Below are 25,541 nucleotides of genomic sequence, written 5' to 3'. Positions count from 1 at the left end.
GAAAATACTCATTTTGTTGAAATGAAAAAAATATATTTTCTTTACATCATGAAAAGAAAATAGTTTTTTTGTTGAAATGAAAAAAATACGTTTTCTACATGAAAAGAAAGTATTTTGTCGGTTAAAATGAAAAAAAATACTTTTTTATATCATGAAGAAAATACTCATTTGTTGAAATTAAAAAAAAACTACCTATAACATGAAAAGAAAGTACTATTAATAATATTTTTATTTAGGGTGGGGGTGGGGTGGGGTGAGGCTGGGTGGGTGGGTTGGTGAGGATGAGAAATAAGATGAGAAAGGTTGAGAATGAGTTTTGGAAAATATTTTCCCTTCTCTTGATAGGGAAAACATTTTCCTCCAATTGAAGAAAAATGTGTTCATAAGAAAAATATTTTTCAAAACATTTAGTTCAACCTTACATGGGAAAATTGAAAAATATTTTTCGAAAAATATTTTCTTTCGTACCAAACACACCCGAAAGAAAACTAAAACGAGTATGGTAAGAAAAAGAGTGCGAGATTTTGTATTGACCATTTTCGTGACAAGGGTTTATGAGAGTTGACTTGTATTCAAGAATGATGAGAAATGATGAAGAAAAGCTTGTGACTAGTATCCTTTTATATTTTTATAGGTGAAAATAAGCGAATGGGAATGCCTGTAAGAATTTGGAAAGTCAAAAGGAAATATGGGATTCAGGGGAAATGCATATTAACTTTGAAAGAAATGGCAAAGACACCAAATGCAAAGTCAGAGGTGAAACATTTCTTGAAAATTAAATACATGAGGAGTTTCATTTTCCATGGATGAGACAAGTATATTTTTAATTGAAGTCGAAAAAGATTCATTTGATATACTCTTTCTCCCCATATTTCCATTTACACCATGAGTAACACAATGCATTGATTTTCTACGCATGGATTGTTTTGCTTTCGTTAAGAAATATAACATGATAATCATTATATAAACATTTAATACTGCATGTGTACGAGACCTATTACCTTCCTGCCTTAGAATTCGTTTCTAATAAATGATAAATTCACGTCACAAAAGTTTTCAGTATGATTCAAGACAATGAATTTTGGAAGTTTTCTCACTTAGGAATAAATGAACACCCATTTTAATGAAACATGTCATACATTTACCTTTTGGCTGGCTTCTATTAATGATGAGGTGATGACTGGTTGAGTTTCGTCCCCCCCCCCCCCCTCATTCCCCCCTCCAACCCCAAAAAAAAAAAAAAAAGATACACATAGAAAGTGGATTCGATATATTAAAAAAAAATGAAGTCAAGCCTTAGTATGTTTTCTGACACCGTTGATTGTTATTATAGGTTGTGTAATTACTAGAATATGTTATTTACATAGTTTATTAATTACACAACATAGTAAATCAAAGACTTGTTTATTTGTTCTGATGTATTATAATGTAATTCTCCGCTTCTAGTGCATGATATGCACATTTTCATATCCATAGTCCCTGTAAAGTATATCTAAACACGTAGCCTCAGCCGCAAAGCAAAACAGTCCATAAGTACTTAATTTGGTTATCAAGAATGACCGACTCCCAGAGTCCCAATACCTCTACAGATAAAATTGTACTGTATAGGATGAAATCGATACGTATTAAATCCTCGTATAATAGAGCAACACATGGAACCAGAGACAGGCGAAAAGCGAGACAGGTGAAAACCAAAACCAGGGGCAGCAACTTCGGTGGCATCGGGAAGCCCCCGAAGGGAATATTGCTAATGAAGACAAACGAATGCCTGTCACCCGATATCATTCAATGAAGAATATTATGCAGTGTTAAATACACTGTCCATTATAGAGAATTTTGGCCTTCATAACCTCTCGTTACATATTATTCAATAGCCCTCATAATTGTCATTTAAGAAGGGCCTGATCCTATGACTTTATTCCCTAGGTGCAACTAGAAGTAGTGACTTCAACAGCCATTGTAAGGACACGAATTTTCTGATAAACTTATGCTATATATTATTCAAAAACTCAATAAATTTCATTTCTTGTTCATTGATATTCATATTGATGCCTTCGGAATCTCTGCTCCCTAGACTAAGCTAATTACTGTCTTATATCATTTTCAACGCTAACTCTTGTATTTTATTTAATTTATTTATTATTTTAAGATCAAATCGATTCTCTTGTCTATAAATCAGTTATAAATTCAACTGTACCGTGTTACAAGGAAATAGTTTGGCGCCTATTGTGGGACTTAGACAGTTTCGTAATTGAGTTGATCCTTGTATCTATTACTAACCTATTTAATTCTTTGTTTCTTAGCGAAAAATCAAAAGAACATGACAGATAACGATGTCAACATTACACACAACGTTGAGGCATAAGGAAATACGCCTCGGCACGAAGATTAGATCAGTGATATCCACAACTATGTAGACGTAGCCACGCCCGTCCATGGCGGGCAATATACACGACACGTTCGAGAAGCAACTCCTGATGATGCTGAAGACGAGCACGTCGTGGAAACAATGAGAATCCTAAAGGAGCAACAAAAGGCTATTATGGGTCATCTCTCGCGACAAGATCAGGTCATGACAGAGTTGAAGCAAGCGATTTCGGTTGCTTCCAACAATGTGAATGGAAGAGGTCTAGTTCCTCTCGGTGCTCCCGCAAACCAAACAGCACAAAAGGTTAATAACAACACCCCGAGGGGTGAGTGTTTCACTAAATCGCGTACGCAAGTATACCCGATCAACTAAGTAATAAAGAGTGAGTAGAATATTGTTACCACGAGGACTTGTGATCAATTATCAACTAAATCAAGTAATTTATAATTTATCGAGTCAAGAACAATTTCAAGGTGATTTTTGTTTAGTTAATTCTGCTAACTAAAGTGGCGAGTAAAATAAAGAACTAATTAATTATCACACTTCGCATGAAGATTTTTAATTCAATGACAGGTAAGATTCCAGGTCATGGTTGGATAATAATCCTGCCGAATTCTTCAATCAACTCGACTAATTAATTTATTTGGGTTATTAACCTGCAAAGACAATAATAGTCGTAGAAATTTGACAATGTCTACTCGCCTATTTAATTGATTCTAAATCCTATATTTCTATGTGATTAGAGATAAAAAGAACACATTAACGATTTCTTGCACAGTTGACTAAGTACGGCAAATAGGTATATTTCTATCTATATTTGCAAATCAATTTTCCAATGACTAGGTTCAAGATCGCGCTCTATTTAATCCTATTCCAATCAAGAATTACCTCTTTCAAGTTCAATTTAAGATTCATATATAGTATTTCACGATTATCTAGGCAATAAAATAATTAAACTCAGGGTATGAATAAACAAACAATATGATAAATTAACTCATCAAATCAATATTCAAATATCAACGATTATGTAAAACCATAACCGTAGAACGAATGAGTTTATCCACGCATAGTCATGGTAGCTATTTCAAATAATTCCCAAGAATACATACAAATCAGTAAAAGAAGGAAAAATTAAGAACTCAAGACGAATTTCGTGGTTTCCAAATTCTGTGATGGATTTTTTCCGCTTCCCCGTGTGTTAGATGGCATAAAAGAGGCGTCTTTGGCTTATATATTGCGTACAAAAGTCGAGGAACAAAATTTTCCTTTTCCTTTTTCGAATCAGCTTCAGGGATTAATGTTGAGTTGGATGTTTCGCATCCGCCTCAGCTTGAACTTCTCAGCATCGGATGTGTCATGACCCAAAATCTAACTAGTCGTGATGGAACCTAACCCAACCCGCTAAATAAGCCAATTAACACCTATCAAATTTAATAAGATTTATTACGAGAGGAAATAATAATACAACTGCTTTAATACAAAGAATTTTCTAAGGACTAGTAGTACAAATCATAAGCTTCTAAGATTTATATTTTCACAAAACTAAATTGAAATAATTACATATATTGAAATGCAAATGAACAGAATCTAGATCTAATGCTACCAAGGATAAGTGATAGCCATAACTAGAATGCATATACATCTTCGAATCCAGCTCCTCCCATACACAACAATATTAGCATCCAAAGTCTGCACGCAAGGTACAGAAACGTAGTATGAGTACAACCGACCCCATGTACTCAATAAGTAACAAACCTAACCTTAGGTTCAAAGTAGTGACGAGCTGGAACAAAGGTCGGAGTCCAACACCAATAGCCAAAAACAGTTCATAACAACATAATTAAAGAGATAAAAGAAGTAACTCAAAAATATAACACTCAGCTCGCTCACAGTTCCAGAAAATAGGCATTCTTTTCAAGTATATCAGTGAAAACCCAAATCTTTTACCGAAATCACCAAAATATGAGTAAGTTTGTAAAACTGTGATTTTTCCCAAAACTTTCAACAGGTAAATGTTTCATTATCAAATGGCATGAGTAAACTACTATCACGACCCCAAACCCGAACCCGGTCGTGATGGCGCCTCTCATGAAGACAAGGCCATCCGACACATTCCCAATTCCCTTTTAAGCAGTTAAGATAATACAATTCAGTCTTAAATATGATAAAATGTCAAAATAAGCAGTGACAGTATAATTTGCGGAAAACAAACCCAACACAGCTCAATACCGGGGTGTCACTAGTCATGAGCATCTATCAATACACTACAAGTCTGAAAACCGAGATTAGGAGCTTCTTGGGGCTAACAGGTTATTATCGCCAGTTTGTGGGCTTCTCATCTATTGCAGCACCTTTGACTAGATTGACCTAGAAGACTACTCCGTTCTGATGGCTCGATGATTGCGAGGCGAGCTTCCAGAAGCTCAAAACCGTATTGACTACAGCACCAGTGTTAGTATTGCCTTCCAGTTCAAGGATGTATACTGTGTATTGTGATGCATCACGCATTGGCTTGGGTTGTGTATTGATGTAGAAGGGTCGAGTTATTGCATATGCTTCACGCTAGTTGAAGCCCCATGAGAAGAATTACCTCGTACACCATTTGGAGTTGGCTGCAATAGTTCATGCTCTTAAGATATGGAGGCATTATCTTTGTGGGGTGTCTTGTGAGGTTTACGCCAATCATTGCAGCTTGCAGCATTTGTTCAGAAAGAGGGATCTCTATTTGAGGCAGTGCAAGTGGCTTGAGTTACTAAAGGACTATGATATTACCATCCTTTATCATCGAGGCAAGGCGATTGTAGTTGCGGTTTCCTTGAGAAGAAAGGTTGAGAGTATGGGCAGTTTGGCATTCATTTCAGAAGAGGACAGACCATTGGCTTTGGACATTTAGTCATTGGCTAACAGACTTATGAAGTCAGATATTTTTTATCCCAGACGAGTTCTTGCATGCGTCATCGCTCAGTCTTCATTATTCAAGCAGTTCAAGGATCATCAGAACGACGATCCACACTTATTGGTTCTCAGGGAGATAGTACTACGGGGTGTTCCAAGGAGATTACTATCGGTGAAAATGGTGTTCTACGAATCTAGGGTCGTCTACATGTTCCTAATGTTGATGGCTTGAGGGAGAAAATTTTAGAGGAGGCATACAGTTCTCGGTATTCTATTTATCTAGGTGCTACGAAGATGTATCGTGACCTGAGGCAGCATATTGGTGGCAGCGGATGAAGAAAGACATAGTTGAGTATGTAACGATGTGTCTAAATTTTCAGCAGGTCAAGTATGAGCATCAGAGGCCAGGTGGCCTACTTCAGCAGATGGTTATAATTGAGTGAAAATGGGAGCGCATTACTATGGACTTCGTAGTTGGGTTGCCGCAGACCTTGAGGAAGTTTGATGCAGTTTGGGTCATTGTCGACTGGTTGACCAAGTCAGCACACTTCATTCCGATTGTGTCTACATATTCTTCAGAGAAATTGGCCTAAATTTACATTTAGGAGATTATTCGGTTGCATGGTGTACCTGTTTCCATCATTTCAGATAGAGGCCCTCACTTCACTTCACACTTCTGGAGAGCATTTCAGAGCGAGTTGGGTAGTCGGGTGAAGCTTTGCACAGCATTTCACATGCAGATCGATGGCCAGTCGGAGCGGATAGTTCAGATTCTAGAGGATATGCTCAGAGCATGTGTCATTGACTTTGGAGGTCAGCGTGATATATTCTTTCCATTGGCCAAATTTTCTTACAACAACAGTTATCAGTCCAGCATCGAGATGGCTCCATTTGAGGCTTTATATGGTTGGCGATGTCATTTGCCCGTCGGATGGTTGGAGCCCGGCGATGCTAAGTTATATGGTACTGATTTAGTGAAGGATACCTTGAAAAAGGTAAAGTTGATTCAGGAGCGGCTTCGCCTAGCACAGTCTAGACAGAAGAGTTACGCAGATCAGAAGGCATGTGATTTATCATTCATGGTGGGCGAGAAGGTTCTCTTGAAGGTATCGCCGATAAACGGAATCATCAAGTTTGGGAAGAAGGGCAAGTTGAGCCCAAGGTTTATAGGTCCATTTGAGGTGTTGAGGCGAGTTGGGGAGGTTTCTTATAAGCTTGCTTTGCCTTCCAGTCTATTGAGAGTCCATCCGGTCTTCCATGTGTCTATGCTTCGGAGGTATCATGCCAACAGGTCGCTCGTGCTAGATTACAACACGATTCAGCTAGATGAGATTTTGGGTTATGAAGAGGAGCTAGTTGCCATTGTTGACAGATAGGTTCAATAGTTGAGGTCCAAGAAGATTTTCACGGTAAAGGTTTAGTGGAGAGGTCAACCAGTCAAGGAAGTGACTTGGGATACCAAGGAAGACATGCAGGGCAGATATCCATACCTATTCGGCACTACAGGTATGATTCTAGACCCGTTTGTGGATGAACGTTTGTTTAAGAGGTGGAGAATGTAATGACCCAACCGGTCATTTTACTTTTTAGATCCTTGTTCCCCTAATTAAGACTCTCTATATTTTCTTTACTATTTTATGACTTGTGAGGATGGTTAGTTCAGGTTTGGAAGAGTTCGGGTTGATATCAGAACATTTAATTCCTTAATAATGGTTTAAAATGGTAAATTTGACCTAAGTCAACGTTTTGAGAAAACGACCTGGGAATTGGGATTTGAAAATCCTGATAGGTTCATATGATGATTTTGGACTTGGACGTATGCTCGTATCGGATTTCAGATGACCCCGGGGCGTTTCGATGCTTAATATTGAAAGTTGCCGCAAAATTGAAAGTTTTCAAGTCCTTTAAGTTTGGTTTGGAGTAGGTTTTGGTGTTATTGAGGTCTGTTTGAGATTCCAAGCATGGTAATAGTTCCGTATGGTGATTTGTGACTTGCACACAAAATTTGGTGTCATTTTGAGAAGTTTACGTATGATTCGACGCGTTCTAAGTTGGAAGAACATGAAGTTCATAAGTTGATTTGATTTGGTTTTGGGGTGCGATTCTTAATTTTGATGTTGTTTTACATGTTCTGAGGGTTCGAGCGAGTCTGTCTTATGTTTACAAACTTTTTGGTATGTTTGGGTGAGGCCCCGGGGGCCTCGGGTGCTATTCGGATGATGTGTGGAACATGTTTGGACATGGAATAATTGTTGAAGCAGCAGGGCTTCTGGTGAATTCACACTTTCGAGAAACTAGCCGCGGGTGTGATCTTGCAGATGCGAGCCAACGAGCACAGGAGCAGCTGGGAGTGGCCAGTGTCTGCAGAAGCGGACTCGCTTATGTGATGGAGGGATCGCATATGTAGAGGGAGGCAGCATGGCAAGGTCGTAGGTGCCCGAGGCGAGCCGCAGAAGTGAGCTCGCAAATACGGAGTTTTTCTGTAGGTGCGGCCAGTGCTGGATCGTGCATGTTCCACAGAAGCGGACATTTGCCCGCAAAAATGGCGAAGCTGCCGCAAGTGCGAAATCGCTGGAGGCAGTGAGGTGCATTTAATTTGGACATAAGCTCTTTTCCCCCATTTTCACTTAGAGATGTCGACTTTGGAGCTCTTGGAGAGGAGTTTTTCGCCTATCATTGTGAGGTAAGTAATTCATACTTAATGTGAGTTTAATACGCGGATTTTGGATAGATTCTTAACATGTAAATTGTAGAAATCATGGGTTTAGTTGAAAAACCTAATTTTTGATAAAAATAGGAGTAGGTCACGAAAACAATTATGGGATTGGGTAGAAATTATATATTTGAGTTCGTGAGGTTATAGGTAATATTTATTAAAAAAAAATCAGAATCCGAGTACATGGGCCTAGGGGTGAATTTTAGGAATCTTCAATTGGGCTGGGTAATTACTCTAATAGCTAAATTATGAACTTTTGAGCATACATTGATTGATTTATATAATATATGACTAGCTTCAGATTGTTCGGCACCAACTTGAGACTATAGGGTCAATTTGTTGGCCAGAAAGTGAGCTTTTGGACGAGGTAAGTCTCTTGCTTAACCTTGTAATGGGAAATTTAATCCATAGGTATTTTAAGTTACTATTTTCTTTTAATTGTAGGTGGTATGTACGCACGAAGTGACGAGAGTCCCTGCATAGCTACAAATCATGCTTATGTCCGGATAGTTTTGGGATCCTATCATGAATACTTGTATTGTCTGCACTCTACTTGTTAATTTAAGTGCTTAACTTATATTGAAACTTGATAAATGATTCGTAAAGACCAAACTTCACTTATTTTAAGTTTTGGCGAGTTACTTGGCCATTGATAGAAATTATGCCTCCTAATGAATTAGTCTTGTGATATCCTTTAAATCGGAAGCCGTAGAGTATTCTCTCCTCTTGTGGAGTGGGTCAAACCCCTTGGCAGTATAATAGATGCATCTGTGATTCGTGTCGGTCAACCCTTGGCGGTGTACACATTATTCTAGATCGGGCCGTACGACCTCGACATAAATCGTGTGTGATAATGTTCTGAATCCGATTACACTTGATTTTACTTTCATGACTTGAGAAAATATAGTTTACTTGATGGACGTACTTGTGGAGGTTAGTGTGTGCTAATTGGAGGTTTTTAAATTGACTTCTAGTTAAAAAAATCACCTATTTTCTATTTGTTATTGTGTTATTATTATTGATATATCCATGCCTATCCAGAATATCTGTACTTATTTATTAGCCATAGTAAGTGTCAATGTCGACCCCTCGTCACTACTTTTTCGAGGTTAGACTAGATACCTACTGGGTACATATTGTTTATGTACTCACGCTACACTTCTACACTAATCGTGCTAGGATCTGAGGCAGGTGCATCTAGCAGTCATTCAGGAGCGCACCCCCTATACCTCGAGGCATAGTAGTTAGCTGCTCTCTGAGTCCGTTCTATAGCACCTGTAGTCTCTCTTTTGTATTTTGTATTCTGTCTATCTTATTTCAGACAGTAGCATAGGTGTTTTGTATATTCTACTAGTTTCTCATACACTTGCGACACCGGGTTTTGGAAATATTCTAGTAGGCACTTTATGGTTTTGAGTATTTATTTCACTACATTTGCTCTTTCATTAGTTTATGATTTACTTTACTATAATTTTCCACTTTTTATCTACTTAATAAATAAAAATCAACTATTTAAAATTATTAAAAAGAGCAAATATATATCTAGTACACCGTTGGCTTGCCTAGCGGCGACGTTGAGCGTCATCACGGCCTATAAGGGAATTTGGGTCGTGACATTATTGATGTGCTAACTTCGATCATTATTATACTTAATCACAAATATGACGCTACGACCGTTATTCTTAAGATTTTGAATTCTATACTTGAGTTGAATATTATTTTTGAGACTTGTTGAAATAATTGAATAATAAATTAATTGAAGTTTATTGAATTTTTATTGGCTTGAAAGTCGTGATTGATGTTTAATTGGACATTCGCTTAAACACTCTCCTTGATGTTATTTATGCTTCCTACCTTGCTTATTAATGATATACATGTTCTTGGTAAGAAAGATTATAAAGTACAAAGGGTGATACCGTGTTATTTTATATACATTATCATGTGAGGGAGACTGTAAAGCATGAAGGGTGATTTCGTATCATTTCATCTACATAATCATGTGAGGAAAAGTGTAAAGCACGAAGGGTGATGTCATGTCATTTCACATTCATTATTACGTGAGGAAAAGTGTAAAGCACGAAGGGTGATGTCGTGTCATGTCAATTATATTATCATGTTATCATATACATTATCATGTGAGGATGAGAGTAAAAGCACGAAGGCTGATGTCGTGCCATTTTAGTTACATTATCATGTTTTTATATTACCCTATGTCCATGGCACGAAGGGTGTTTCCATGCAGGCGAGGATGAGGGACATGCATTTTATTGTGATATTTTTTACTTGTGTATGTATTCATGCCTTTACCTATGACTGTTACTGTTATACCTATGTTTTTCTATGTGGTTGTCGATATTGTTCTGTCTTTGTCTTTTATCCTAATTGTTGATGTGGTGTACATGCATTCTATCTGTTTAACTTGCAAATATCACGCTAATTTTCCCTTGTTGTATCATTTACATCTATGCATTTTTCTCAGTCTGTTTTTGTTGTCCATATGTATCGCCTTGTTTGCTATTGCTTCCTGTGTGTCTTCCACTTTATGGTTATTGTTATTGGCATTTTTCACACCTAGTTGGTATTGTTATATGTATGCTCGGTGAGAAAGAGATAAATGCATGAATGGTGTTATCGTGCCAATTGATTTGATCTACAAACATATATTGGGTGAGAATGAGATAAATGCACGAAAGTGTTACCGTGCCATTCAATTTGATATCTTGAATACATTTCTCACACCAGGAAAAATTATGAATTTACTACTGTAATTTCTCCTAGTAACCATTTATTGCCTCGCACAATTGTTTTATCGTACCTTTATATGTTATGCCCTATAAATGTTTCTATTACTAGTCTACTGTACAGGTTATAACAGTGAGTATCTTTTTAACTAAAAATCCTCGTCACTACTTCGACGAGGTTAGTCAATATACTTACTGGGTACATGGGGTCAGTTGTACTCATACTACACTTTTGCACCTTGCGTGCTGATTTTGGATGCTGATGTTGTTGTGTATAGCGGGAGCTGGCATTGAAGATGTATCTGCGATCCGGTTACAGCTGCCTCTTGTCCTTGATAGCTTTGGAATTTTAATATGTTCACGTTTATTTCAACAAATGATGTATTTTATTTCATGCCAGTTTTGTAAATTCTAAATCTGAGAAGCGTATGGTTTGTAATACCAATCCTTGGGAAAATTAGAAAGGTTCAGCTATTTTATTATTTATTTTTCTCGATAAATCTCATTAAATTAGATTGTTGTTAATTGGATTACCTAGCGGGTTATATTAGATATCATCACGACTAGTTGGATTTTGAGTCGTGACAATCAGCACGCCTTTCTGATTCCCAAAAAGCTCTACTTATAAAACTGTACAATGTGACGCTGAAGAATGTGTATCACTAGAGACTTCTTGTGTGAGAGGAAATATTTGTGAATATCAAATGAGCTATGGTGACCAATCACAAACTATTGGTGACCTTGCTTTTGAGAAATTCACATTTCCTTCTATTTTTGGAAATAATGTTAACATTCTTGATGTTGTCTTTGGCTGCGGTCATGACAATAGTGGCACGTTCAACAACTATACTTCTGTTATTATTGGCTTAGGTGGTGGTGAAGTTTCAATTGTCAACCAATTGGATAAAGAAATCAATGGAAAATTCTCTTATTGTTTAATCACAATTCCATTACAATCATCAATTTCTAATGCCACCAGTCACATAAATTTTGGTAGTAGCGTCATTGTGTCTGGCCCTAACGTCATTTCAACTCCTTGATAAAAAAAGGAACTGTCTACGTTCTATTATCTAAATCTGAAAAGTATTAGCGTCGGAGATAAGATAGTGGATTTCAAATCTCCTAAAATTGCTTCATCACTACTGGAGATGATGGTCAAGGGAACATTATAATTGATTCTGGTGCGATATTAACATTATTGCCTAGCGAATTACTCGAGTTTGGAATCAACTTTAGTGGTTTTGATCAATGCTACTAAGAAGGATGATCCTTCGGGCACTTTTGGCCTCTGTTACGAGTATTGATGCTCCAAGATTGCCGCGCATTTTACAGATGCAGATTTAGAGTTGTCGCCTTCGAGCACGTTTGCAGAAGTGGAGGAAGATTTGGTTTCTCTTACAATAGTGCCAGCAGAGGAAGTTGCCATTTTTGGAAACTTGGAGCAGGCAAATTTCCTAATTGGATATGATCTTGTTGCCAACAAAATCTCCTCCTTGCCAACAGACTGCACTAGCTAATAAAGGATTTAGCTATAGTTGAAAAGTTTATATAATGAATTTGGCTTGGCTACCTAGTGTTAATTTTTTTTCCTTCTTCGTTTGTTGGTCTTTTAATGTTATTAGCAGTAATAGAATGTTATTGATCAATTCGTGATGACTTATATTTTATTCATTGTAATGCTCACCAATTGAGATGGAATTATTTCATTCATTGTAGTACAACCACCAAAGGATGTGGTGCAATCGGATGGGATGTGTTCGCATTATCTCTGGTCGAATTTCCAATGCTCGCTTGTCCTATTACATCAGGTTTCCCTACTCAATGTCCTTGTCCTAAAGGATGAGGTCATTCTAGAAGTGGGAACTTGCTTAGGTAGCTGAATTATTCCATCTATCTTATTTTATGTGTTAGTAACTAGGCGCAAAGTTTAAAATATTAAAGAAATTTGTTAAATTTTGTTATCTTATATAATAAAAATTACCAAAAATGAATTGAGAATAGGTAGTAGTGATTACAATATAGGTGTCTGTATTAAATTGGGTTATTCAAATTCACATATATAACGTCAATAAATAAAACTTAAATATATAGAAAATAAGGTGGGAAGTTAAAGTCTTTATTCAACTTCTCTATATGAGATATAGTCTATTGAAATTGATGTGTGGCTAAAATATTAATACTTTATATTGTATTCACCCTATAATCGGTATAAAATATTGATGATTTGTGCAACGTTTGAGCTTAATTGAGTTGTTCTACGTGTAGGGATACTTGAAAATGAAATAAAGAGAAGAATGCACGAATTGGCATGTAGAGCACGTAGTGAAGTTGACGGCTTACATGGAGCGACGCCTGGTGAAAATGGTGCCCCATGCAAAACTAGGCAAGGAAAGAATGGCGCCCCAGAGGGTGCTAGGCAACCAAAAGTCGGCGCCTTACATGATGCCTTGTGAGGCTTAAGGCACCAAGAATGTGCCCCAGCGTCGTCTGGGTGAGCTCCGGGGCGAGGTTGATTAGGCATGACGTGCCTGGCCCTATTCCGAGGCTTTTTGCACGCCTAGTCAACTTAAGACCTAGTTATTTTAGTCTAATTGTAACCTAGCATATAAATACCCCCCCCCCCTCCCAACCTAGTTTTAAGAGGTTATAACTTTTGAGGAGGAAAAGACCGCTAGAAGAATTGCAAGCACGAGATCACAAGAGTTTTTCTTCCGCTCTTCCTTAGTTTGTAGATTAATGCTTTCAATTATTAACGTAATTGTTAGCATGACTATGAGTAGCCAAATTTCTTTCTAAGATTTTGATGGAACCTTTTGTAGGATGAATTCTTTATATGTTTTGTTATAATTGAGTCTTTAGATTTCTCTATTTGATTTACTACATGGTTATTTTAGTCAATTGAAGAGCTCTAAATTAACATATTTATTATATATTGCTTGAGAGAGAATATGTATTTAGCTAGATAGTTGTTGAAAAACATCATTCCCTAGGTATATGAGAGATCGGTACAGCGAGTTTAAAAGCGGGAAGGAAGCTTTGGTGTGGTCGTCGTGAGCTTTGAGAAATTGCCAGCTAGAGTAGTTCGAGAGAACATGTCTAGTAAATTATCGAGATTGCTCGAGAGAAAATTACGGTAAGTTGAGTGCTCACAATCCATAAAAAGCAAAGGCGAACTTATAGCTAATGTAGCTAGAAAGATTCCGACAATTGGAGAAATCATAACTCTAGTCCTCTTTAATTTTGTCTCAAATCCGTAGTCTGTTTAGTTGAGAATTTTCTGTTTTTTCACAATCCTTATAACTTAAAAATTGTTGAACTTGTTTTCTTGTGATAGTGAACAATTACAGCTAAATTTTAGTTCTCAATGAGATTTGACTCTGGATTCTAAAATCGGATTATATTTGCAGTGATCGCTTAGTTCTTTTTATAAGGTAATAATTAGGCATAATTGTTAGATTAGTTAGTGTTTGATGGGAGTATTTGAGAAGAGGTTGTTTTGTCCCTCATTGGAAAAAGAAATAAAGGAAGAGGTGTTTAAAAGAACATCTTTGTCTTATATAGTTTGAATATTTTGAGGGTGTTTTGGAGGAAAATTGGAATTTGACTATATTATTAATAGTCAAGATTGGGCACTTGGGGAAATTGGGCTTTGGGCCAATTAAGTAGCCCGAATTAATATTTTAGTCACCCATTATTTGATTAATTAAAAACGTTTTAAACTTTTAATTTCAGAAAAACGTTTTAATATTTTTTTTAAAATTCAAAAGAAGGTGGTTGTTGGTTTTTAAAAGGTGACTGTTATGAAGAGATGAGTCTGTTAATTCCAACAGATTCCAAGAGGTATTATAAATACCTATTTTATCTCCAAAACGAAATCATCTGAAACTTTTATCTCTTTCTCTTCAACTTATCTTCTACAACTCACAACTATTTTGTTCTTGTGGAAAATTCGAGTTACTTGCTGAAACTCGGATTTCAGAGGTTTTGTAGAATCCTGGAGGAATTCTGCCATAATCCCTGCAGCAACGAAATTGGGAGGCTTAAATTCCTTAAAGGACAGTGACTACATTATCAAGGCCTAATTATTTCGTCCCTTATTTTGTTATTTTTCTAACAATAATCAGTAACCATAAACCAAGCTGACGAAATGCTAATCGGTTGAACTAGAGCAAGTTAGCTGCGTCTTTAACAAGGAGAAAATCTAGAATATTATTCAGAAAAATTGGTCCTGTTTTGGCTAAAACCATAAGTAAACTCATTTTTACCAACGGAATTGACTAAATGTAATCTTGATTTCGTTGACTCCCTTTGTTCTAAATTGTATTATATGTTCCTATAGTTTTGAGAATCATTACAAAAACCTCCTATAGTCATTAAGTTTCTTACTTCACAGTGCTAAAATTTATGAAGATATCATTTTGTTTCTCAGCCAACAAAGTTCCTTGTTATTATGTTCCTCAACCTACAATGAGGAATTCACTTGAATTTATTAGGAAGGGCCTGTTGTATTTGTCCAAGTTAAATTTTCTTGAAAAATAAAAATCTTAGTGTATAAGTCTTCATTAACCTTGCTAAGAAGATTTGAGTTATCTTCGTTAATATAAACTTATTGGATAGATTTCTTTTGTGAGAGCGTCTTAAAAGCTATTTGGGATTTAAGGATGATGCAAAGTTTACCAGATTATACTTTTCGGATAATGTAACTAAGGACCCGTTTTGACATAGATTCCCAAATATTTTTTGAAAAAGCTGATTTAGGTGAAGTTTAATGTAAAATTGAAAATGTGTTTGGACATAATTTTGGGGTATGTTTTTGTACGTTAAAAAATCCCTTTTTCTTCCTTTTTTTCAGCTAAAAAGCCCCAAATATTCATGATTTGGTTCAAAAAGAAGCCTTAAGCTATATTTGGGGTTTCAAATTTTGGTTTTCAAAATCTCCCAAAAACTAGTTTAATTCTATAAACAAGCTTATATCTTGAAGAAGAAAAAAAATTGAAAAAAAACTTCAAAAACTTATGGCCAAAGCTTACTAAAACTCAAATTTTGACTTTTTGATCTCGTGACATCCGTAATAATGGCTTTTAAAAATTAAAACAAGAGAATTAGATCAACTTAATCACAAAACATTGAAAAATAAATTAAAGCAGAAAATTTAAGACTCGTGATGAAATTCATGCGCAAACCGAGAGACAAATATGGAACAAAGGGGATCTATCACCAATGCATAGCGGCAAAGGTAAGAGGACTCATACACGGAAAATTAGTTGGAACGACAAGGTTAGTGATTTTTTAAATATTAGGCGACCTCCAATGAGAGTTGCCAAACAAAAGAAGGCCGCCCCAACTACATCTACAAAGTCCAATCGTTCAAAAAAGAAATCATGAATTTTGAATACATCTTGAAGAATTGGGATTATGATGAAAAAGAGTTACAAATTGAAGAAATTACAAGTTCGGACAAGAAGGGACAACATTTTAATTCCTTCATCATTTTATTCTACCATTATATTAGTATTCTCATTTGTAATATCATCACAGAGTATGTTATAAACTCTGTGATGATCATTGAATATTTAATACTTTCCAATTCTTATTTTTTACATGCATGTTAGTAGGTGAGGCTATTTAAAGCCTCAATAGGATTAGTAAGGTAAGGTTTAGCCCGGTTTGAGTTGCCTTGGTCATATGCCTTTGAAAAAATATCCACACGGCTATGAGATTATATGCCCTCGTGAGACTTTGCCGGCAGCTACACCATGAATCCTCTACATGAGGCTGTCATCATAAGGCAATGTGAGGCGGAGAGGAGTGATTATATAGCCAAGGCATATGGTAATAATACCGGTGCTATTGTCCCCCTTATTTGTACTTTTCCTAATGGTTGTATTTTTTCTTTTTCTTTTATTAATAAAAAACTAGCCCTAGGCGCTTGCCTAGCGGATTGCCAAAAAAAAAATTATGGACTAAAGCCATGCATGGCACAGGTTGTGGAGGGGGATTTGCGTCTATACCTACTTTTTGGGTCACGTTTTAACTTGTGCCGCTTTGCAAAAAAAATTACAAACATACCCACTTTTTCGTGTAACTTCAGCATACGAGGCTGAAGTAGCAAATGTAATCACGCAAAATTTCAGCAGTCTAGTAGACGGGTCTGAAGTAGCAAAGGCAATATGCTGAAGTTTTTTTCTCCTGGATAAGATGCTGAAGTTTTTTTGTCCCGGATTCATTAGTTTTGTCATAAAGCTTTTTCAAAAACTTCAGCAGAAGATGCTAAAATTATTTAGTTCATTTGTAAAAACTTCAGCACTAAATAAATTGAATTTTTTTTGTCTTGGATAAGCTTTTTCAAAAACTTCAGCAGAAGATGCTAAAGTTATTTAGTTCATTTGTAAAAACTTCAGTACTATATAAGCTGAAGTTTTTTGTCCTAGATTCATTAGTTTTGTCATAAAGCTTTTTCAAAAACTTCAACAGAAGATGCTGAAATTATTTAATTCATTTGTAAAAACCTCAGCACTATATAAGCTGAAGTTTTTGAAAAAGCTTTCTAACATACTAGATAAATAATTATATTATTCTTTCACAATGTATTACTACTATAAAATAATCAGATTGCCAACAGTATCTAAATCATAAATTTTGGAAACAATAAACGTGAAAAGAACATAATTACGTATAAATATTCACAAATTATTGTCTACTAACTTACATAATTATTTATAATTTATTTTTCAATAATCTGATAAACATAATTATGGCAATCATCCCCTGAACTAAAGTTTCATAGCAGCACGAACAACAAAAAAAGAAGAAGAAGGAGAAGAAGGAGAAGAAGAAGGAGAAGAATGAGAAGAAGAAGGAGAAGAAGACGGAGGAGGAGAAGGGGGAGGAGAAAGGGGGCTGAAATTGTTTAAAAAGTGGGTACAAGTTAAAACTTTTTTAACAAATGGGTATAGGTTTAATGGGGGCGACCAAATAGGGCACCCCGTGCAATTTTTATGTTGTGGAGTCAACATTGGGTTCATATGATATTTTGCTGCAACACGAAGAGTTCCAGCGTAATATATTGGACGTTGGTGCACTTGTGTATGAATTTCCAACATATTATGCTGGAACTCCAACATTCGAAAAGTTCCAATATAATATATTGGAGATTGTAGCATTGGTGCTCCAATCTCCAGTATATTATACTGGACCGGTATATTATACTAGAACTCTAGTATATTATATGGGAGTTCCAGTATACATATGCTGGAACTCCAGTATAATATATTGGAGTATTTTTCTGGATTTTGAACAGTGTTTTCATTCAGATTTATCTTTACAAGAAAAGTGGCTAAAAATCGATTACTTTTGAAACTGTGGCTATTTTTGAATGACCACTTGTAAATCTGGCTATTTTTGAATTTCTTCCTCATTCTTTTGCTCTCTCTTTGCTCCCCATCCCGAAACAAATTTGGGTTATATTTATTCAGTGTTTAAATATTGGTATTAGTTAAAATGTTATAAATTTTATACTAAAATTATTTTGATATTAATTATCACATACAGAACTAATTCCAGATTATTTGTCCCGAACCAAATAACTCCTCAAAATTCTGAAGGGAAAATGACATTGTATAGTCGCTCTCAAAATAATAGCCCCTACACACACACACACACACACACACACATATATATATATATATACACTTATGTGGCTATCGGATGTCACGCACCTCCTTTTTCTTGAGGGGATAGGAAGTTTTCCCAATTAAAGTGACATTAATCGAAATGAAGTTATTTATTTAATCAGATTCGCCACTTGGGATAATTATATGGTGTCCCAAGTCACCGGTTTATTCTAATTCCCAAATCGAGTAATTTGACTATGTTTTAAAGTCTGCGAAATCAGAAGACCAGGTAAGGAATTTTGTTAACCCGGGAGAAGGTACGAGGCACTCCCGAGTTTCGTGGTTTTAGCACGGTCGCTTAACTATTAATAATTGGCCTAATTATCTGATTTATTACATGTTTAAAACCTATTGTGCATTTTTAATTTTTTTAACCGCTTTTAATAGAGTTTTAATTGCTTTTAGGACTTATGGAGTTTATTTAAATAAGTTGCGATGTCGCACACTTATTATTTTTGTACACATTGTGAATCGCATCACGTGGAACGCACCCACGGTCTACAACATAATGATTTTATTATTATTCCAAGTTGTGGTCGAGTTGGGTAAAACGTGCACTCAAATTGGGATTTATGTATCTTAATTTTACCACGGGAACTGTACTCATAGCCATGATGATTTATTTAATTAACGTGCCTAAAGAAAACTACGGAGCTCATAATTATTTTACTAAGTTTTATTGTGAGGCTTAAGAGTTATACATTCTTCTTACTTAACACCACTCATGGCCTATTCTTAATCCTTGCCAAGAAAGAAAAAACTTCAATTTTTCCATCTATCCAATTTAATAACTCACTTAAATCACCACTTCAACGTGCTTGCAACGACCCGATCCGATCAATCGTTTTGAGCAATTGTACTTTGCTCGCCAGATCTCGGGCATGACTCGCCCTATATGATGTATTATGACTTATGTGAATTGACGGTTTTGGTTTTCAGGTTAAACGCAATAGATATTGAAGAATTATTCTCAGCTTGAAGCTTTAAATTTGAAAGGTTTGACCCAGTCTTCACATTTTAGTATTCGATCTCGGATTTGGATTATTATGATTTGGTTAGCTCTGTTGGGTAATTTTGGACTTAGGAGCGTGTTCGGAATGTATTTTGGAGGTCCGTGGTAGATTTTGGCTTGAATTGGCAAAATTGAAAATTTGGCGTTTTCCGGTTGGCAGTGGAAATCTTGATATCGGGGTTGGATTATAATTTCGGAAATTAGAGTAGGTACGTTGTGTCATTTGTAATGTGTGTGCAAAATTTCAGGTAATTCGGATGAGGTTTGATAGATTTTTGCATCATTTGCGGAATTTGAAAGTTTGGAAATCCTTAGGCTTGAATATGAGGGTAATTTGATGTTTTGATATTATTTTGAGTGTTTCAAAGGTTCGACTATGTTCGTGTGTTGATATATGACTTGTTGGTATTATTGGTTGAGGTCCCGAGGGTCTCGGGATGATTTCGGATGGTTAATAGAGAGTTTGGACAAGGAATGATGCAGCTGAAGCTGCTGCTTCTGATGTTTCTGCACCTGCGGAGTGAGAACCGCAGGTGCGTCGTCACAGGTGCGCTAGGAGGACCGCAGATGCGGAAATGGAAGGTCTGGGCTGGACCGCAGATGCATAGGACTGGCCGCATCTGCGTGGTCGCAGGTGCGATGTAGGGGCCATAGATACAGATATGGTACATTAAGTGAGTTCTGCACATGTGATGGAATTTCCGCATGTGCGGTGCCGCAGAAGCGGGTATTGGACCGCATGTGCGGTTTTGCTGGACAGAAAACCTCAGCTCGATGTTTGTTCTTCATTTTTCGATTTTGGGCTTATGAAACTCGGAAGAGAGGCGATGGGTAAGTGATTCTAACCTATAATGGTTTAAATTTCATGAATTTATGATCTTATTCATCATCTAATTGAGAAGTTGGGCTAGAAATTTGGAAATTTAGGGCTTGAAATTGGAGAGTGAATTTTGAGAATTTGAGTGAACAATGAGGTCGGATTTTGGCAAATTTAGACTGTATGAACTCGCGAGAGGATAAGGATTCTGGTTTTATGATTTTTGTTAGATTCCGAGATGTGGGACATGGGGTCAGGTTTGGCCAATTTCAGAATTTTGGGTCTAATTTGATAATTTTCGTGTTGGGTTTTGTTCTTTTGGCATGTATTGATGATATGATTCTGATTTTGGATAGATTCGAGGCGATTTGAGGCCGAGTCGAGAGGCAAGAGCACCGCGGTATAGATTTTCATCCGGTTTAAGGTAAGTAACGACTGTAAATCTTGTCCTGAGGGTATGAAACCCCGGATTTTACATCGTTTCATTACTTTGAGGTGACGCACACGCTAGATGACGAGCGTGGGGGCATACACCGTTGGGGATTGTGACTTGGTCCGTCCTATACGACTATTAAGTCGCGTATTTGATTGAAAACTATTTGATACTATTGTGTTTTGGAAAGTATTACTATGTTTTGGGCTAGATGCCATATTTGGGCCTCGTGCCAAGCTGATTGGACCATTAGGGGCATTTTACTACCACTCCTCACTGTTTTGACTTAATATCTGTACTCAGTAATGCTATGTTTTACTAATTTAACAATTCAGCCATATTTACTCTGTTTTGATACTTTAAATGATATTTTGGGCTGAGCATCCTGTTTTACTGTTGTCTGAGTGGCTTGAGAGGTTTCCGACTGAGTGAGGCCGAAGGCCTGTGTTGTGAGGATATCATGGGATCGGGCTGCGTGCCACAGCATGTTGTATTGATTTGTGATATATGAGAGGCCGAGGGCCTGATTTAATATGCCACGAGATGGCTTGTGATAGCGCCTAGGATATAGGAGCCCCTCCGGAGTCTAAACACCCTTAGTGAGTGCGGGTACCCAGAGTGAGTGATATGATGTTGCCCGATGTGCTGTTCTTGATTCATGTTGTGCCCGATGGGCTGGTTCTGATTGATGTTGTGCCCGAGGGGCGATTATGATACATGTCTTGCCCGAGGGGCTATTTATGATTTTCGTCATTTTTACTCTACACTTCATTAAATCTTTGTTGAAACTGTTAGAAAGACATTTTCAAAGGATTTTTACTGAAATTGGATTTTTACGAGATGACTTGATTTATATAATGTTTTGGAAACATCCTATACTTATTGTGATGTTATGACGTGTATTATGTGTTTCTTACTGCTCAGTCTTTATTTACTTTTATTATTTACTGAGTTGGCATACTTACATTACTCCATGCACCTTGTGTGCAGTTTCAGGTATTTCTAAACCCGGTAGCATGTGTTGATTACTCTGTGGCAGATCCATCGGAGTTAGCAATGTAGTTTCCTTACGTTCGCAGCCTTGCTCTTCTCCCTCTAATCTTCCTTAGATTGTTTTAGTATTTTCTAGACTATGGTAGTATTCGTTGTATTCAGACCTTAGTAGGTGCTTGTGACTTGTGACACCCCGATGTCGGGCTTGTGTTTTCTCTTTGCACTTGTTATTTAGACTCATGTTATGGGATTTTATTTAAATTAATAGTTTAAGACGTCCATTTTTTGAAATATTGGTTTGACTTGGGATTGTGTCGGCTGGCCTAGTTTCATGATAGGCGCCATCACGATCGGGTTGGTTTTGGGGTCGTGACAAGTTGGTATCAGAGCCTAGGTTACATAGGTCTCACGAGTCATGAGCGGGTTTAGTAGAGTCTCGCGGATCGGTACGGAGACGTCTACACTTATCTTCGAGAGGTTGCGAAACCTTTAGGAAAACTTCGCATTCTAGAATTCTTATTGTGCGATATTGATTCAACTTGAAATATAACTCTTTGAATTTTTTCTACGCGTTCGTATGCATGCGTGAGTGCTCGGTATCAGTTGTGCATCGACGGTTTATGATTCCCTTATTGAGAGGCGAGATGTAATTTCTGTGTGTTGATGTTGGGCCAGTCTAGAGGACTTGAGGCCGGGTTTTGACTGTAGTTTGAGCACAAAGGTGTGAGTGTGTGAGCATGTGCTTTTGGACTTATATGTCCGATAATATCCTTATTAGTGGAAATTAGTGGTTGGATGGACACGTGATGAGTATGATGTGACTAGAGATGTGTTCATATGATTCGGATGTGAAGAGAAGGGTCTGCTTGAGGTGTAGAAAGGACTATTTGGTGCTTGAATTCCTTTGACGTATAGTCTCGAGGTATGGGTGTGTTGAAGGATCGTTTTATGTTGTCTAGTGGGGAGTGAAGTAGATGTCATGTTATGATATGAGTGAAGTAGATGTCATGTTATGATATGAGTTCAGACTCAGGAAGATTAAGTGATTGCGTGATGTTTATGACGGTGGAAGGGTATGAAGAGATGTTAGTTTGAGGCGAAGCAGGTGGGTTATCTCCTGCGGAGTGTTCTGAAGTTTGTGTGATCCTTATGTTGTTTGTTGGAAGACCTCTTTTACTAGTGAAATATATGTATTGCAATTTGAATTTGAACCGCTTAAAAGAGTGGGCTTCACTGTTACGAGGGTTAATGCTAGATTTGCAAGAATATTTGAAGCACTAGATGGTTTGTATTACACGAGCTTATGAAGGATTTAATTTAATCTCACTATGGTATTATGACAGTAATAGAGCATGTGCATTGTGAGCTTTTGTGTGTTTTGACCTATGACTTTGAGCCAAGTGGGGGAGTCTGCTATTGATAAGTTGATTGTGCGACTAAGTGTCATATTAGTTTCAGTTTGAGGTATACCGGTGAATCAGGTAGCAGGTCTAGATTACTCAGTGGAAGGTCCATCAGAGTTAGTAAGGTAGCTGCCTGACATTTGTACCCTTGATCTTCTCCCTCTCATCTTCTTTAGACTGTTTTAATATTTTCTAGACTGTGGTAGTCTTCGTTGTATTCATACCTTAGTAGGTGCTCGTGACTTGTGATACCCCGATGTCGGGCTTGAGTTTTCTCTCCGCACTTGTTATTTAGACTCATGTTATGGGATTTTATTTAAATTAATAGCTTAATACGTCCTTATTTTGAAATATTAGTTTGACTTGGGATTGTGTCAGCTGGCCTAGTTTCACGATAGGCGCTATTACGACCGGGTTGGTTTTGGGGTTGTGACAGTGCTAAAAGAAATGCAATGTAAGATATCATATAAGTAAGAAAACTAAATCAAAGTCCATACCATATTTAACAAAAATCGTCCAATCAAACTTACATGTATTCAAACGAATTAATCTTTAAAACCAATATATAACCCAAATAATACGCAATCAGTACACAATTAATACGAAAGCGATCAAGTATTTTCCATAGAGCAAATGGAATCTGTCACGAGCAAATAGAAATACTAATATATCAAAGCAAGTGTATACTTAAAACGTAAACAAATACTGAGAAAAATGGATTCGAATGGACCTTTATATTGATGAATAAAGCTGAAAATTTGCAACTCAATCGGAATAATATCCAAATTGTACTGAAAGTGTAAAAAAAAATCTTAAGCCAAATCATCCCATGCATGCCACTTAGTCATCCAAGCCCGATACATGTCCGAAATATGTTGTCTTAACATCCTTACCTCTTCAACCAACCCAGTGTATTGTTCAACTAATTGCTTTTGGGCACTAGTATCAACCAACTCAATTCTGTTGTCGTCTGCCATTACCTTTCTACTTTATATTGTAGGGATGAGTTACCAGTTTAAGAACCACACACCAACCACCCTTCTGCTCAATGAAGATAAATAAGAGGAACAAAATAAAGTCATGACATTAGCGTTAGGGCATTTAACATAAGATAATCTCACATTATGTGCAATGCACCTAATCATAATTATAGGCTCTAAAATGACTTCGAAGGTGCGAAAGTCAACTTGGCATCATCCCAATTTTACTTCTCTTGTCCTTTTCTTCTTCATTTCCTCTCTTGTGCTCCTTGATTTGCTCCTTTTCTTTACTCTCTTTTTCTTTCTGATTATCACTCTTTTCATTCCTCTCATTTCTCACATCCCATAACTTCATCTTTTTTTTTCTTTTTCCTTTTTTTTTAGTTTCAAAAACAATTCGATCGAACCCTATGTAGGTTGTATGCGTATCATATGGAGACATAAATCAGATCTTGCGTAGTTCGGGAAGATAACAAATTAAATAAACTAACTATTTTTTTTATTTTTTTTAAAATTCCGAAAGAAGAAAGAATTTTTTTTGAATTTTGATTTGTTTGTTTTTTTAAGAATTTTTTTTAGAAAGACTTCTAAAGAAGAAATAAATTTTTTTTTTTTTTTTGGAATTTCGAAATAAAAACTTCTAAAGAAGAAAGAGAATATTTTTGGATTTTTTGGACTTTTATTTTGAATTTATGAAAGAAATACTTCTAAAGAAAAAAGAAAATATTTTTAAATCTTGAATTGTCTTTAAATTTTCGAAGAAAGAATGATAATATTTTTGGATTTTGAGAAGAAATTAAAAGAAAATATTTTTATATTTTTTTAAAATTGGGGTCTGAAAGAAAGACCTTCTAAGAAGGAAATAAAGGAAAATATTTTTTTGGATTTTTAAAAATTGTGGTCTCAAAGAAAGACTTTTCTAAAGGAGGAAGTAAAAGAAATTATTTTTGAATTTTTAAAAATTGTGGACCGGAACCGATGAGGTTTGCCTACGTATCTCATATCCGGTGAGAATCAGACCCGCGTAGTTCGGTCAAAAGTGGGAATATTTTAAACTCTTAGTCTATTTCTCAACACCGTTTGAATAAAATCATATACAGTTTGATTTTTCACCATAGAGATTTTATGAGAACAGGTGAATTTCACTCTCGTATTCTTCTTTTTTTCTCAATTTTCTTTCCCTATTCTAAAAAAGCGGTCAACATACAAATTAGATCAAACAAATGTATAAGTAGCACGCAAGATGCATCAAGATGGTCTTTTAGTTTCGGGTATACCTATCCTAGACGGACCCAACCCCTATGTTGAGTTCCCTAAGTCAAATACACGTGATACAAACAAGCGTACTTACTAGGGATCCGGCATGAGGCTATGCAATTCTAAGTTTAAATCCTGGGTGTATTGTTCTAGACCTGGCTTAATCGAGTGGACAGCTTGAGCCGGGGAGGGAGGGCAACGTACCGGGAACCAAAAGGCAATCCGGCTTTGTAACTGATCTAATCCTCTTTCT

The 25,541-nt window shown here is 36.5% G+C and overlaps 1 pseudogene; it reads left to right on the top strand.

Annotated features, from left to right (window-relative positions):
• The first annotated feature begins 2,509 nt into the window (after window positions 1-2,509).
• On the top strand, window positions 2,510-12,237 carry LOC142180968 (aspartic proteinase CDR1-like; annotated as a pseudogene).
• Window positions 12,238-25,541: the final 13,304 nt, after the last annotated feature.

This window comes from Nicotiana tabacum, chromosome 5 (assembly GCF_000715075.1).
Source record: "Nicotiana tabacum cultivar K326 chromosome 5, ASM71507v2, whole genome shotgun sequence".
Classification (NCBI taxonomy): Eukaryota; Viridiplantae; Streptophyta; class Magnoliopsida; order Solanales; family Solanaceae; genus Nicotiana; species Nicotiana tabacum.
The sequence above is the reverse complement of the archived record's forward strand: the minus strand, read 5'-3'. Positions and strand labels throughout refer to the sequence as shown.